Source organism: Adiantum capillus-veneris, chromosome 3 (assembly GCF_014529385.1).
Source record: "Adiantum capillus-veneris isolate H3 chromosome 3, ASM1452938v2, whole genome shotgun sequence".
NCBI lineage: Eukaryota > Viridiplantae > Streptophyta > Polypodiopsida > Polypodiales > Pteridaceae > Adiantum > Adiantum capillus-veneris.
In genome coordinates, this window is record NC_140933.1 from 152,909,412 (window position 1) to 152,926,374 (window position 16,963).

The window sequence follows — 16,963 nt, forward strand, 5'->3', positions numbered from 1 at the left end:
AAAACTGCAGAAACCCTAACCCTAACCCTAAGGACAGATTTCTGCGTTTTGCGACGTGGCAGGCTACGGATTTCCATGATTTACGCTGGCAGCCTTTTGGCTTTGCTTTTGAACCAGAAGCTTTTGAGTTTTAAAGACTTTTTACTATAACTGCTTTTCAGGCCAAGGGCCTTTAAATATGAGGCTAGGGCTCATTCTTTGGCATGCTTCAGTACGAAGGTGCAGAGTCTGGAGTACCGGCTTGTACTGTGTTGATGCAATATAAAGAAATACCGAAAGGGGCGCCAAGGTTTGGGGCCAATACTCTCTGGGGTGGAATTCCGCCACTCCGTGTCGCGTGTCGTCTCTCTCTCTCCATTTCAGTTCAGTTGTTATTTGAAGTGCTTAAAGTTGTTCAGTCTGTTCTTTTCTATTGGCACGTGGTGCCCGCCTTGTGACAGTGGTATCAGAGCATCAAGCGTGTGCTTTTCTGAAAGCATACCGGTCCCACAAAAGAACAGACTGAACAACTTTAAGCACTTCAAATAACAACTGAACTGAAATGGAGAGAGAGAGACGACACGCGACACGGAGTGGCGGAATTCCACCCCAGAGAGTATTGGCCCCAAACCTTGGCGCCCCTTTCGGTATTTCTTTATATTGCATCAACACAGTACAAGCCGGTACTCCAGATTCTGCACCTTCGTACTGAAGCATGCCAAAGAATGAGCCCTAGCCTCATATTTAAAGGCCCTTCGCCTGAAAAGCAGTTATAGTAAAAAGCCTTTAAAACTCAAAAGCTTCTGGTTCAAAAGCAAAGCCAAAAAGCTGCCAGCGTAAATCATGGAAATCCGTAGCCTGCCACGTCGCAAAACGCAGAAATCTGTCCTTAGGGTTAGGGTTAGGGTTTCTACAGTTTTAGGGTTTCTGGTAGCAAAAATTAGGGTTTTCAGGTTTTAGGGTTAGGGTTTCAGCAGTTAGGGTTTCAGCAGTTAGGGTTTCTGGCATAAATTAGGGTTTGCAGGTTTTAGGGTTAGGGTTTCCAGAATTAGGGACTGTCACAAGGCAGGCACCACGTGCCAATAGAAAAGAACAGACTGAACAGACTTTTAGCACTTCAATAACAACTGTTCAATAACAACTGAACTGAGAGAGAGAGAGAGAGAGAGAGAGAGAGAGAGAGAGAGAGACGACACGCGACACGGAGTGGCGAAATTCCACCCCAGAGAGTATTGGCCCCAAACCTTGGCGCCCCTTTCGGTATTTCTTTATATTACTGCTGATTCGCAAAGTACAACAGCCGGGGAGCACCTCCTCTGCAATCTGCGCGCTGAAGAGTGCCAGAGAGGGCCCCCAAGGCTCATATTTAAAGGCCCAAAGCCTAAAAGCATCAAATATGAAAAGCTGACCCCAAAAAATCACTTTCCTAAAATTTTGGGATTTCCCTAAAAATCCGCCGTGAATTCCGGGACGTCCGTACAGGTGCCACATCATCATATTTTGATGTGCAAAGTCTTTTGAGTGTGTTCTGCTTTATTTTTAATGCCTTTATGCCACTTGGGACCCCATCGGACGGGATCCCCATAAGTTGGTAGGACTCTGTTGCTTGTTCTTCTTAGGGTTTCTAGAATTAGGGTTTGCAGGTTTTAGGGTTAGGGTTTCAACAGTTAGGGTTTCTGGCAGAAATTAGGGTTAGGGTTTCTGCTCTCATCTGTAAGTTGGCTCCATTCTTTAGGCTTTGACACGTCAGCAGTTTGTTACATCTCCCCTTCTTGAAAGAGTAATCGTCCGCGATTACACCATATCTGCAAAACAACTCAAGTTAGCTCAAAAAATTTCCGAGGGACATTCCGAGGGACAATCAGTTTGCTCTTTTAATAAGGAGTTAGCCTCTCCTTTCTGCTCTTTTGATCAAGGAGTTAGCTGCTCCTATCGGCTGTTTTGATCAAGGAGTTAGCTTCTCCTTTCGTCCAAATCGGAACTCTTGATATTCCGGCGTAGTAAAATTCGCCCTCACACCCAGACCGTATTGATCTTCCTCTGGTGTCTTGATGCACTAAAATTACATACCCAGGCAATCTCATCCAATTAGGAATATTCAGTGGTTGGCACATCACAATGCAACACAAATGCTCACATATGCATGTTACAAGACATAGAAATATAAAGACGCCGATGAACACTCCCCCCGCAAATAACCATCCAGGTCTGGGCCATGAGCTGTTCAACGACTCCCTCATCACTCCTCCCGCAAATAACCTAAAAAGGTCCGGGCCATGAGATATAGAGGCCTTTTACAACCAAACGCCCCCCAGACCGCAGCCTGCGTCGTTTGGAGGTGCTGAGAGTAACCACTGCTCAGACTTCTTAATACTCCTCCCGCATAACCATCCAGGTCCGGGCCATGAGTAACAACAACAATACTCCCCCCGTAAATAACCACAAGGGTCCGGGCCATGAGTAACAACAACACTTTTCAATCATTCAATACTCCCCCCGCAAATAACCACAAGGGTCCGGGCCATGAGTATGAACAAGCATTCTCAAACATAATTTCTCACTACTCCACTCGGGAGTAAAATCACCAATCATTGAAACCAGTATTAAAACCAGAGTCAAACAATTCAAATCGGCACCAAGACAGGTTCAAAACAGATACCATCCATTTCAAACAAATTTCAAACAGGATCACCAAACAAGTTCTCAAACAGATTTCAAACTTAAAAACGCAATCTCGACATCAGTCGAGCTCGAAAAGTCGACGGACTTTCCATCCTGGAACCTGCACCAAAAATTAGGGTTAGGTTCATTCCGTAAGGCCGTAGCCGAGCACAGCATGGTCCATCAGCTCTTGGACAGACAATGTTTCTTTGGCGGCGATGGTAGTCCCAAGATAGCAATTGCACCGAATCTCCAAGGTCATCTGCTTGTGAAGAGACATCTACTGAGAGATGTCGAGAAATTTCAAGTTATGATCTGCTAGAGGCTCCATGGCAAGCATTTCAGGATACCCCACTCTGCCAGAAGTTGCACTCCGAAGGAAGATGTCAGAAACCATATAACTTCGGGCAAAAATTTTCTTGAAAGCTTGCCAAGTACTTGGAGTATGCTGCTTGGTAGCTATAGACATCAACATCTGCGTGGCACTGCTTCTGAGAAAAACAGTAACTTGAAACAAATCTGGATCCTTCTCTTGCATGGCTTATGCCATGTAAGACATGAGCGGTGAAGACGGGAGCGCGCCCGATGCGCGATGAAGTAAGGGTGGGAGTGGCTGATACCTCAAATATAATTTAATTCCAATAGCTCTGTCTGCTCTTTTGTAGGACCGGTATGCTTTCAGAAAAGCACACGCCTGATGCTCTGATACCACTGTCATCGCCGCCAAAGAAACACTGTCTGTCCAAGAGCTAATGGACCATGCCGTGCTCGGCTACAATCTTATGGAAGAAACCTAACCCTGATTTTTGATGTAGGTTTCAGGATGGAAAGTCAGTCGACTTTTCGAGCTCAACTGATGTCGAGATTGCTTTTTAAGTTTGAGTTCTGTTTGAGCTTGTTTGGTGATCCTGTTTGGAATTTGTTTGAAATGGATGGTATCTGTTTTGAACCTGTCTTGGTGCCGATTGGTGATTTTACTCCCGGGTGGAGTAGTGAGAAATTATGTTTGAGAATGCTTGTTCATACTCATGGCCCGGACCCTTGTGGTTATTTGCGGGGGGAGTATTGAATGATTGAAAAAGTGTTGTTGTTACTCATGGCCCGGACCCTTGTGGTTATTTACGGGGGGAGTATTGTTGTTGTTACTCATGGCTCGGACCTGGATGGTTATGCGGGAGGAGTATTAAGAAGTCTGAGCAGTGGTTACTCTCAGCATCTCCAAACGACGCAGGCTGCGGTCTGGGGGGCGTTTGGTTGTAAAAGGCCTCTATATCTCATGGCCCGGACCTTTTTAGGTTATTTGCGGGAGGAGTGATGAGGGAGTCGTTGAACAGCTCATGGCCCGGACCTGGATGGTTATTTGCGGGGGGAGTGTTCATCGGCGGCTTTATGTTTCTGTCTTGTAACATGCATATGTGAGCATTTGTGTTGCATTGTGATGTGCCAACCACTGAATATTCCTAATTGGATGAGATTGCCTAGGTATGTAATTTTAGTGCATCAAGACACCCGAGGAAGATCAGTACAGTCTGGGTGTGATGGCTAATTTTACTATGCCGGAATATCAAGAGTTCCGATCTGGACGAAAGGAGAAGCTAACTCCTTGATCAAAACAGCCGATAGGAGCAGCTAACTCCTTGATCAAAAGAGCAGAAAGGAGAAGCTAACTCCTTAATAAAAAGAGCAAACTGATTGTCCCTCAGAATGACCCTCGGAATTTTTTGAACTAACTTGAGTTGTTTTGCAGATATGCTGTAATCGCGGACGATTACTCTCTTTCAAGAAGGGGAGATGTAACAAACTGCTGACGTGTCGACCAACTGAAGAACGGAGCTATCGGTCGAGGGGCCTAAACCCTAAGAAGAACAAGCAACAGAAGAAGTGTCACAGAGTGATGACGTGGTTGCCCGAGAGCAGAAACCCTAACCCTAATTTCTGCCAAAACCCTAACTGCTGAAACCCTAATTCTGGAAACCCTAACCCTAAAACCTGCAAACCCTAATTTCTGCCAAAAACCCTAACTGCTGAAACCCTAATTCTGGAAACCCTAACCCTAAAACCTGCAAACCCTAACTTATGCCAGAAACCCTAACTGCTGAAACCCTAATTCTGGAAACCCTAACCCTAAAACCTGCAAACCCTAATTTCTGCTGCCAGAAACCCTAAAACTGCAGAAACCCTAACCCTAACCCTAAGGATAGATTTCTGCGTTTTGCGACGTGGCAGGCTACGGATTTCCATGATTTACGCTGGCAGCTTTTTGGCTTTGCTTTTGAACCAGAAGCTTTTGAGTTTTAAAGGCTTTTTACTATAACTGCTTTTCAGGCCAAGGGCCTTTAAATATGAGGCTAGGGCTCATTCTTTGGCATGCTTCAGTACGAAGGTGCAGAGTCTGGAGTACCGGCTTGTACTGTGTTGATGCAATATAAAGATATACCGAAAGGGGCGCCAAGGTTTGGGGCCAATACTCTCTGGGGTGGAATTCCGCCACTCCGTGTCACGTGTCGTCTCTCTCTCTCCATTTCAGTTCAGTTGTTATTTGAAGTGCTTAAAGTTGTTCAGTCTGTTCTTTTCTATTGGCACGTGGTGCCCGCCTTGTGACACAACTGCTTTTGATGTGTGGGAGAAGTTGAAGGGAATGTATGAAAATACAACGCCTGTCAACCAGGTGCACTTGATGCGAAAACTTGTTGGCATGCAACTGGATGAGTCCAAGAGCGCTGCAGAGCACTTGTCGTTGTTCGCAGGTACTTTGTCGCAGTTACAGGATTCAGGTTTGCTCCCTTTTGATGATAAGCTAAAAGCTATCTTCTTGCTTATGACCTTACCTGAGTCATGGGAAACTTTGGTGGTTTCATTGTCCAATAACCCCAATTTGACCTTTGATGGTGTTAGGGGTTCTATCTTGAATGAAGAAATCAGGAGGAAAGCAAGTGGAGAGGGAGGCAGCTCTGCCAACATGGTTAGAGGCAGGACAAAAAAGAAGAATGCTTATGCACAAAGGAGTAAGAGTAAGAGTAAGGAAAGGGCAAAGGCAAGGGTGATGTGACTTGCTATCAGTGTGGCAGGAAAGGTCACAAGAAACCCGATTGCAGGTATTACAAAGCCGAGTTAGAACGGAAAAAGAATGGCGGAGAGAAAAAGAAAGAGAAGAAGGAAGTCAAGGCTGATGCATAGGATAGCTCAAAGGACAAAGAGAAGGCCAATGTGGCTTCTAGTGTTGTGATTGAGGAGCTGTCAGATGTAGAGGACATCTTGTGTGCCACTTTGTCAGATGATGATGCTTATGACTATGATGCCTCTCTTTATGTTCATTCATAGGACATGCAGATCACCAAGAGTGATCTTATTAATGCTTTGTTGACTGTCAATGATGCATTATCCCAGACTTGGATTGTTGATTCCGGTGCTTCATTTCATGTGACTCCTATTAAGGAGTGTTTCTCTACTTTTGATGCAGGCAAGCGTGGCCATGTATACCTTGGAAACAATCATGCATGTTCCATTGAGGGTATTGGCACTGTGCATCTCTCCATAGATGGCACAAATGAGCTTGTCTTGCATGATGTTAGATATGTGCCGGGAATCAAGAAGAGTCTGCTTTCTGTTGGTCAGATGGATATGCATGGTTACAACATCTTGTTTGAGGGAGGATCATGGAAAATGACTAAAGGCTCAAGGCTGATTGTGAAGGGCACAAAGAAAGGGACACTTTACTGCATGCATGGAAAGGCCGTGTTGGGCAAGTTTATTGCATTGGCTGAAATTAACTCTCACATGGAGTTGTGGCACAAGAGGCTTGTGCCATATGAGCCAAAAGGGCCTTTCTAAGCTTTGTACTTTGAACAAGCTTGATGCTAAAGGCACAAAGATTGACTTTTGTAATGAATGTCAATATGGCAAGCAAGTAAAGCATTCTTATTACTCTGGTGTCTCTCGTAAATCTTGTGCGCTTGATCTTGTACATTCTGATGTATGTAGCATGCCTACTAAGTCTATGGGTGGTGCATGTTATTTTGTCTCCTTTGTTGATGATCATTCTAGGAAAATTTGGGTTTATTTGCTTAAATCTAAGGATGAAGCCTTTGCTGCGTTTAAGAGATTTCATGCATTTGTGACCACCAAACAGGTAGAAAGCTATGCTTGCGTACAGACAATGGGAGGGAGTTCACAAGTGCTGAATTTAACAAGTTTTGTGAAAATTTGGGCATTAAGAGGGAGCTTACTGTGTTCCGGATAATGTGGATCATTGGGTGAGGCGATCTACTTGTCAAAGACGGCTTGTGAGCAGATATGATCCCTCTTTGCATTACATTATGTTGACAGATGAGGGAGAGCCTCTTACGTATAAAGAGGCAAAGACATGTGAGCACAACGACAAGTGGGAGCTTGCTATGCAGGAAGAGATTAAAGCTTTGCATGCTAATCATACTTGGGATTTGGTTGAATTGCCCAAAGGAAGGAAGGCTATTCCTAACAAATGGGTGTATAAAATCAAGACTGTTGATGCAAAACCCAGGTATAAGGCAAGGCTTGTGGCAAAGGGATATGTTCAAACCAAGGGCATAGACTTTCAAGGTGTTCTCTCCTGTTGTGAAGATGACCACTTTGCGTGTATTGTTTGCCAGAGTGGCTACTCTTTATTTGGAAATGGACCAAATGGATGTACATACTGCTTTCTTGCATGGTGATGTGGAAGAAGAGCTTTACATGAAGCAACCCGAGGGTTTTGTTATTCCTGGCAAGAAACATATGGTATCTATGCTCAATAGAAGCTTGTATGGGCTAAAACAATCATGTAGACAGTGGTACAAGAAGTTTGATCGCTTCATTCTTAAACATGGTTACAAAAGAAGCCATGCAGACCATTGTTTGTATACCAAACGTGATGAGGATAGCAGCCCTATCATTCTTGTGCTCTATGTTGATGATATGTTGATAGCTGCAAAGAAAAGAAGCACTGTTGATGCTCTTAAAGGGCAGCTGAAATCTGCATTTTCAATGAAAGACCTTGGGGCAGCTGAACATATACTTGGAGTGCGTGTTACAAGGCAAAGAGACAAGCGCCTATTGTATTTGTCGCAAGAAAAGTACATTGAAAAGGTGCTGGACAGATTTAACATGGCTGAAGCAAAGCCTCTTGGTGTGCCATTACAACCATATGTCAAGATCTCCAAGGATGATTGTCCTAAGTCAAAGGAAGAAGCCAATGACATGCAAAGTGTGCCTTATGCTTCAGCTTGTGGTTCACTTATGTATGCTATGGTTGCTACTAGGCCTAACATAGCCCATGCAGTGGGAGTTGTGAGCTGGTTTATGGCTAATCCTGGCAGGTTGCATTGGGATGCAGTGAAGTCCATTATGAGGTACTTGAAAGGGACTAAAAACAAATGCCTTTGCTATGGTAAAGGACCAATGGAGTTGAAGGGATTTTGTGACTCTGACATGGTTGGTGATGTGGATACACGGAAATCCACAAGTGGCTATGTATTTACTCTTGCGGGAGGTGCTGTTTCATGGTGTTCTAGATTGCAAAAGATTGTTGCATTGTTTACGACAGAGGCTGAATATATTTCAGCCACTGAGGCTTCCAAAGAAGCTATTTGGTTAGCACGCCTATGTAGTGAGTTTGGTTTGCCTGCCAAGGCACCTATGCTTGGTTGTGATAGCCAAAGTGGCAAAGAACACCATGTTTCATGCACGCACAAAGCATATTGATGTGCGGTATCACTTCATACGGTAAGTGCTTGAGGATGGCCTTATTACATTGGTTAAGGTCCATACATCACAAAATCCAGCAGATGCTCTCACTAAGTGCTTACCCAAAGCACAATATCATCTATGCATAGAGATGGTGGGAGTCACGTAGCTTAAAGGAGCCATTTATGCCTTTAAGTGGGAGGATGTTGGGTTAAAGGCCCAAATGGCCCCCTTTAATGTATATTTTAAAGGTTACTAACCTTTGGCCAAGTTCACATTGAACTTGGCCACTAACTTATAAATTGGTCCTATACAAATAATAAAGGGAATGTGAGTTTTAACAACTCACTCCCTTATTCCCCTGCAACATAGCGTGCTCTCTCGCTCTCCCTATCATTCTGCTAGCGCTTCCTCTCCTGCTGGCTTTCGCAACCCCTCTCTGCACACACAATGCACTTCTTCGCGTCCTCTTTCACTTGCACACACCGCCGCGCGCTCATCACTATATATGGGGGTGGGGGGGATACCCACATATCATCTGTACACAGCCATCCATTGGCGTTTTCAGTCAGTGGGGTGGCTGATCGCCCCCTCTTTCACATACCCAACGTTTTGTGTTTCTGTCTCTCTCTCTCTCTCTCTCTCTCTCTCTCACACACACACACACACACACACACACACACACACACACGCACACACACACACACACACACATTGCTCATATGCAGGAGGTAATGCCAGAGATTAGAACGGCAAGGGAAAAAGGTAAGATTGCTTTTTACCGAGATGGAAGAGTGGTGATATTGGAGCCACGCTCCACATGACGGTGTGAGACCTAGGGGACCACACTCAAAGTTTCTACCTGGAATTGTAATGGATCTATGCGTCTTGATGTGGGTGCTTTTGAGGAAAGTTTAGTGGGAGAGACATATCTTCTACTCTGAGTCACATCAGGCCCCTGGGCAGACTATGCCTCACATTAGTGGATACAGATGGGAGACCGCCTACAGACAAGAGACACGATCAGAGCACAGAGGGCGGGGCTCAGGAGGAGTGGCAGTGTTATTCAGGAAGGAGTTGCAACCATTGATACATATAGCTCGCAGGGATGAGCAAGCTAGGTACATGTGGGTGAGACTGAGAGCAGAGACAGACAGATATCTTTACATTGCTATTTGCTACTTTCCTCTGAGTACGTCAGTGTATGCACCACCCAGAGGACAGTCCCCATTTTCTATTTTCGATGATGACATCTGGGAGTTCTCTAGAGATGGTGACATCATCATTTTAGGGACTTCAATGCTAGGACTGCCCATCATCAGACAATTTTTTATGATACTTCAAAGGAGATGCTGACAGAGCTGGATGTTGCAGAGACGGGCCTATCCAGACTATCACAGGATGGGGAACATACTGAGTATGGATGACACTTGATAGACATGGGGACTGCACATGGATTGGTCATCTTGAATGGCCTACAGAGATTTCCCGATGCGGGGGGTTTTACATGCTTTTCACACAGACATGGAGCCAGCACAGTGGATTATGTCATGGCACAGCCGAGTCTCATCTCTAGTATCCAGGATCTCACGGTTGGACCTAGACCTGTTTGGTGTGGAAGTGGATCATGCTCTAGCCTCTTGTGTTGCTGACCATCTCTTTCCAGTTCAATGTAGCACACAGGCCACAGGCAGCAGCCCCTACTCGCTACACTTTCACGCGGGAGACAGACTGTGTATACATAGATGGGATCTACAAACGCCTGTGTACAGAAGAGCCAAGGCGACCTTTGGAGGAGCTTATTACTATACTGACACAGACATTACATGATGTAGCAATAGAGGCATACCTACACAGACAGCCTGAGCAGAGACGCCGTTCTGGGAGCATGCCCCAAAACAGTTGGTATGATGAGGAATGCCACGAGACTAGAGCTAGACTTCAAAGGGAGGTGCTTTTGGGGGACATCACTCACAGGTAGTCACAGATTGACTTCCGGTGCCTAGTGCGGCGGAAGAAGAGGGCATTTTTGGCTCGCCTAGAGCAAGACCTATACCAGCTATTCTTGAGTCAGGACTCACGTGAGGCATGGCGGCTCTTTCATGAGCACTCCCACCCCCCTGCCATTACCTCTACAGAGGCCTGGGGCCAGTACGCGTCATCTCTGTACATAGTTCCTGGACAACCGTCCCTTCCTGACCCCCCCGATCCATGTCCCCACACATGTGCTTTTTTCACTGCTGAGATGGTGAGGAAGGCCATTGACAAGATGAGGACTGGGAGAGCATACGATCATGATGGCTTAGTGGCTGAGCACTTCATGCATGCCAGAGATCTACTAGCAGAGCTTCTAGCAGTTATGTTTAACCGTGCCATGTGTGAGGGCTTGCCTGATACTTGGAGCCTATCTACTATTGTACCTATCTTCAAGTCAGAAGACCCTATGGAGCCTAGAAATTTCGCACTATCATGATCGGACACACATTGGCATGGTTGTACGCATTCATTCTTAAGCAGCAGCAGCTGAGCAAATGGGTGGAGAGAGAGAGAGGATACGCACAGCCGGGCAGGCAGGGTTCACGAGAGGTTTTTCTACTCTTGACCATATCTTGACACTTAGAGCCATCATTGAGGAGGGCAGATCACATCGAAGACGGATCTATTGTAGCTTTGTGGACTTCCGCAAAGCATTTGACACGGTACCCAAAGCTAGATTGATGCGCAGATTATAGGAGATGGGAGTACCCACAGAGCTCATTTGGGGGTCATGGCATTATATAGGTCAATAGTGGGGTATGTACGCACCTCAGAGGGCCTATCTACAGCGGTTCACTCCACTATTGGAGTGAAGCAGGGTTGCCCGCTCTCTCCTACTCTGTTTGGTATGTATGTGGATGAGGTTTTTGACTACATTGAGAGAGATGGTGATAGAGGTGCACATCTGGTAGGGACATGGATTCCACTATTGTTATATGCTGATGATATTGTGTTGGATCTCCGACCCTCCGGAGGGGATGCAACGTCACTTAGATGCTTTGCATAGGTTTGCCCATGAAAATGGTTTGTCTGTCAACCTTGGTAAAACCAAGGTCATTACCCCATAGTGGATCAAGAGGTCAGCGCCCGCATTCACATACGGCTAGGAGACAGTGGAGTATACAGATGCTTACAATTACCTTGGAGTGGTTTTCAGTGGACCAGCATTTTCAATGAGGAGAGCAGCAGAGACTAGACTGACCAGAGCCCATGTAGCATTGGGTAGATTGGAGAGGATGTGTTCACAAGTTCAGTTTCATGAGCCTCGGACGAAGCTCTCGCTCTTTGACACTTTGGTGGCTTCTGCATTGCTCTATGGAGCTGATATTTGGGGACCTTCATTGGACCATCACAGGAGGACAGGTCGCACTGATGGATTGGGGGGACATGGAGAAGCCACTAGTCTCTATGATCTCACGGCTCATTAGAGCCAAGGCTTCAGTACCACGTGCCATTATCCGGGTAGAGCTAGCTGCCCCCCCACTAGTGGTGGAGGCGCTCACGAGATCTGTCTCCTTCATACACCGCATGTGGGAACTTCCCAAAGACAGATATGCCCGCCTTGCACTTGAGTCCTCTCGACAGTTAGCCATGCAGGGAGATACATCATGCTGGTATGGGGAGATGACATCATGGTTTCAGGCGCATGGGTTCAGCATAGACAGATTGCCCCCCTTCCAGTACTCACTGGATGCACCCTCTCTGACTCTTACACACTCCGAGATCACCAGGCTCATCCGCCAGGACTTGACTCAGCTAGACACCAGGAGAACATGGATACAGCCAGCACAGGAGTTGGGCACGAAGATGGCTTTCTACAGAGAGCATCTTCTCCAGCTTACAGAGGACGGTTTTGTGACGAGGCCCAGATACATGGACACCCACTTTGTCTCATGGGATACAATGTGCTATTGGCCAGATACGCACATCTTCACACCAACTGCGGATCGAGACACTGGGAGATACAGTGGAGTACCGCCAGAGGCCAGGACATGTCTCCTGTGTGACATGGAGCCTGAGACAGAGTTGCACTACACATGCCACTGCCCCGTCTACTACAAGCTACGTGGCCGCTTCCACTGCTTGTTCAAAGAGGGCTTCAAACCGCTCTCCAGAGTCATGCGGTACGAGCATCATAGATGCTTGGGTCTATTTTTGCTCGAGCTGCGCAGACACAGAGAAAGCCTGATGAGGGGAGAGGCTAGCCAGTCTCAGAGACGGATCACAGACTTCTTTAGAGCAGACACTGGGCACCCGGAGGAGCTACTACCACAGGAGAGCTCGTCGCCTCACACCAAAGGCACATTGATCGACCGAGCGACCGAGCTAGGGAAATCCAGACGCCCACGACTGTGGAGGACTACAGGAGCATCAACGGAGGTTGCATCAGAAGATTCGGATCACTTTGGCCCGACATGCACGACGCCCGGTCAGGCTATTGAACATGGAGGAGATTGATGAGATCCGCCAGCGACCGATGCTAGATCTTTTGTGATTTAGCTATCCCACCTAGCTGCTTAGCTCACACCTAGCAATTTAGGATTCCATAGTATTTTATTTTGTCATTTTTGTTACTCTGACTTTGTATCAGATCCACCACATTGTAACTTTCTGGTCTCATAGGTCACTTTGGCCTTTTGAAGACGTTAATATAACATTTCATTTCATTTCATCTCTCTCTCTCTCTCTCTCTCTCTCTCTCTCTCTCTCTCTCTCTCTGGCCTCAGTACCACATGAGATTATCCGCGCAAAGCTGGCTGCCCCCCCGCTGGTGGTAGAGGCACTCACTAGATAAGTCTCCTTTTTACATAGCATCTGGGAGCTCCCCAGAGACAGGTATGCACGTTTAGCACTGGAGTCTTCTCGGCAGCTGGCTTCACAGGGAGATACGGCATGTTGGTATGCACAGATGACCTCTTGGTTCCAGATTCATGGTTTTAGCATAGACAGGCTACCACCCTTCCAGTATTCGCTGGATGCACCCTCTTTGTCCCTTACTGGGACAGAGGTTAGCAGACTCATCAGACAGGATGTGACTCAGCTAGATACCAGGAGGACTTGGATAGAGCCGACCCATGAGCTAGGCACGAAGATGTCTTTCTACAGGGAGCATCTTCTCCAGCTCACAGAGGACGGTTTTGTGACTAGACCTAGCTACATGGACACACACCTGTCATATGGTTTACGATGTGCCATTGGTCAGATACGCACATCTTCTCATCAGCTGGAGATAGAGGTGGGTAGGTTTAGCAGAGGCCAGGATATGTCAGTTATGCCATTTGGAGCCAGAGACAGAGCTGCACTATATATGCCATTGCCCAGTTTACTATGAGATACGAGGTCGTTTTCATTGCCTCTTTAGGGATGGTTTTGGGCCACTATCTCGATTTATGAGGTACCAGGATCAGAGATGCCTTGGGCTATTCTTGTAGAGCTGCGAAGACACAGAGAGAGCCTCTTGAGGAGATTAGATAGGGGGAGACAGTCCTAGAGGGAGATCACTGATTTCTTTCGTGTGGAGACGCGCCAGTGAGAGGAGCAGGATCCAGAGCAGCCTCCAGGACCTACCTGCACTAGAGGTATACTTATTGACAGGGCCATGGAGCTTGGGAGATCTAGACGCCCGCGATTGCGAGGATCATCACTGCATCGACGGAGGATTCATCAGAGGATCAGGATCATTCTAGCACGATATGGGAGACGCCCAGCCAGAGTGCTTACTATGGAGGACATTGATGAGATTCGCCAGCGGCCGATGCTGGACATCTTGGGACCCTGATATGTAGATGCTCCCTCACCCTCAGTTTCTTCATGTGCATGAGTTTTGTATCATTGGATTGTTGTACTGGCTAGAGAGTCTCTAGTCAATGTCCCTCCGTAGCTTGTCACTGCAGCTTTCAGTCTAGTTTTTTTTTTCTTTCATAGTTTTTTCATCTTTTCAGTTCTACAGACAGTGTATCAGATACATCATTTTGTAATCGTGATGGTCTCATAGGTCATTTTGGCCTTTTGTAGATGTAAATATATCATTTCATTCTCTCTCTCTCTCTCTCTCTCTCTCTCTCTCTCTCTCTCTCTCTCTCTCTCTCTCTCTGACTTTGTATCAGATACACCGCATTGTAACTTTCTGGTCTCATAGGTCACTTTGGCCTTTTGAAGACGTTAATATAACATTTCATTTCATTTCATTTCTCTCTCTCTCTCTCTCTCTCTCTCTCTCTCTCTCTCTCTCTCTCTCTCTCTCTCTCTCTCTCTCTCTCTCTCTCTCTCTCTCTCTCACGCTTCCACACACGCGCACTCACATGGTATCAGAGCATCAAGCTCTCCATGGTCCGGGCGCTTCTTCCGCATGAGGTCCTCCCTCCCAAGAAGAAGATCAGATCAGCCAGCGTTTTCTGTAGATATAGCGTTTTGCAAAAACCAGGCACGCGATGGAATCCGGCGTTTTTCTTTCGCAAAGGACACCACCTCCACTTGCGTTTTTGTCTTCACACTTGGCGTTTTTGCTTCTCGCTGCCAGCGCTACCCTTTTTGGGACTTTTCATCGCCGGAAAACCCCTCCGCTCCATCTGCGTTTTCAGCCAGATCTGCGTTTCTGGGATCTGCTGCGTTTTTGGACAGCAAGGCAGCATTTGCTGCACAGAGAGGGAGCGCTGGGCTTCCTACCCCCGATCTTGCCTTTTGACACACCGCGCCGGCTTGGCATCTAGTGCCTTGCCGGCCCATATCCTCTCCATTTCCGTCGGATTTCAGCCATTAACCCCTGCTGTTTTCTCTGTTTTCAGCCCACCTTGGGTTGTTACCTCGATTCCCCACCCTCCCCAAACCCCCTGCACTGCTCCGAACCATGCCGGGAGCGTATGAGCACGTTGGAAATCGCTGGACAGCAGCGTTTTCATCACCTCACACTTGAGTTTTTGGGTGGACAGCAGCCACATGGTTTGCGTTTTCCACAGAGGATGAAGTTATATCCTGCCAAGACACCATCCAATGGTGGTCCATGCGGTCTCTCAATGACTGCTGCAGTACACGGTATCTTCGACATCAGCTTGATCATCTACGGGCGTATGATCCTTGGAAGATCCATTCATTCCAGCCATCCTTCTTGGGTTGTTGATATGCTGGCTTGCTACTCCCCTCTGCTCTCTCTACCAAGATTCTACAGCACCCTTTCCACATGGTCGTTGTTATCAGAGCCTCCTTCATTGTATTCTTGGAGTACCTTACCAGCTCTGGTTTTCGGAGCCACCATCAACAAGTGAACTGATCTCTATATTGGCTGATAGCTCCTTGTCTGATCCCTATACTAGCTGACAACTCTTTGTCTGCTCAAGTGTAGCGCTTCGCTACTCTCCTTCTGGCCTCCTGTACTCTCTTGGTGATGTGAGGTATTTCTTCCCCGTCACCTTTTCCCATCGACTGCTCTTTCCCTTCTGCTTATCCATTGCCTTTTGCTATCAAAGGATACCAATCAGTGGGCATAAGCCAACTTGTGGCTTTTGGTGGTTCAGGGTTTTTGATATACAGTTGAGGAGTGTGCTTTTGGTGGAAGTGCCTAGCTTTAAAAGGTTGTTGTCATCCTCTCTCCACTTAGCTTGCCGGGGACTTTTTACTCTCTTCAGGAGAGGTTTTCCCCACTAGAACCTACAGCAAGCAGTGGGCTTAGGCTGTATTGAGCCTAAGAGTGGGTGCACTGTGTGGACAACAGCAGCAAGAAAATGTCAACAGCAGCAATGGCAGGTGGTCACGTGGGCAGTCAATAAGGCCAGGATGTAGAGTCTTTTTTTTTTAAATGCCAATTATGACATTGCCAGGTGAATGTAATGGGACGAATGTCAATATGCCAGCTCGAAAATTTACAGGAAATTAAAATAACTTTGTTGTTTCTTACTTGCTTCCTTTCTGTCAATGTTAAAATGCAACTGCCTAGAAAATGATAGGCTATAGCTAAATAAAAGAATTTGGATCCTCATCCACCTTTGCTTTCAGGTGCACTAGTCTGCTGTACTTTTAGGTTTTTGCCCCATCCCACTTTCTTACTTTGGTCCTGTTTTATTTCGGACTGTTGTATCAAGCCGTACGTGATTGTGTAAACTTTTGATCGCATCGGTCTTTCATGTTTTTGTGGGCGTTAACATTACATCTTCTCTCTCTCTACATTATCCTAAACGTTCTTGAAGTTTCAATCAACCTTCAAAATTATCTCATCTGGTCCCCAAAGAGGTGGTCTAACGGTAAGGCTTTGGCCTCTCAACCTACCGGTTGTGGGTTCAAATCCCCTGTTGGGTCACCTCTAGAGGGACACCTTGTGCTCACCTGGTATTCACGTTGCTAGAGCTCTTTCCCTTGGACACTCGAGTGCATCCTCCTCCTGGGGTGGGTCACCGGAGGAGGAGGTTCCTAGCTGGTTGCTGCGAGTTCTCTCCATCGTTCCCAGCATGTGGTGCATCAAGTAGGTGGCCATGGTGGTGCCTACGCGTGGCTCTTGCCCGGCCATGTTTCATGGCTAATATGTGGAAGGGATAAGCACCTCCCCCTGCCGGCCCTCCGGTGCGTTGAAGAAAAAGAAAAAGAAAAAGAAAAAAAC

General features: G+C 46.7%; 1 protein-coding gene across 3 annotated transcripts in view; it reads right to left on the bottom strand.

Moving 5' to 3' along the window:
• Positions 1-16,963, bottom strand: part of LOC147461969 (uncharacterized) — a 75,849-nt gene that overhangs the window by 27,664 nt on the left and 31,222 nt on the right. The gene's annotated exons all lie outside the window — the stretch shown is intronic.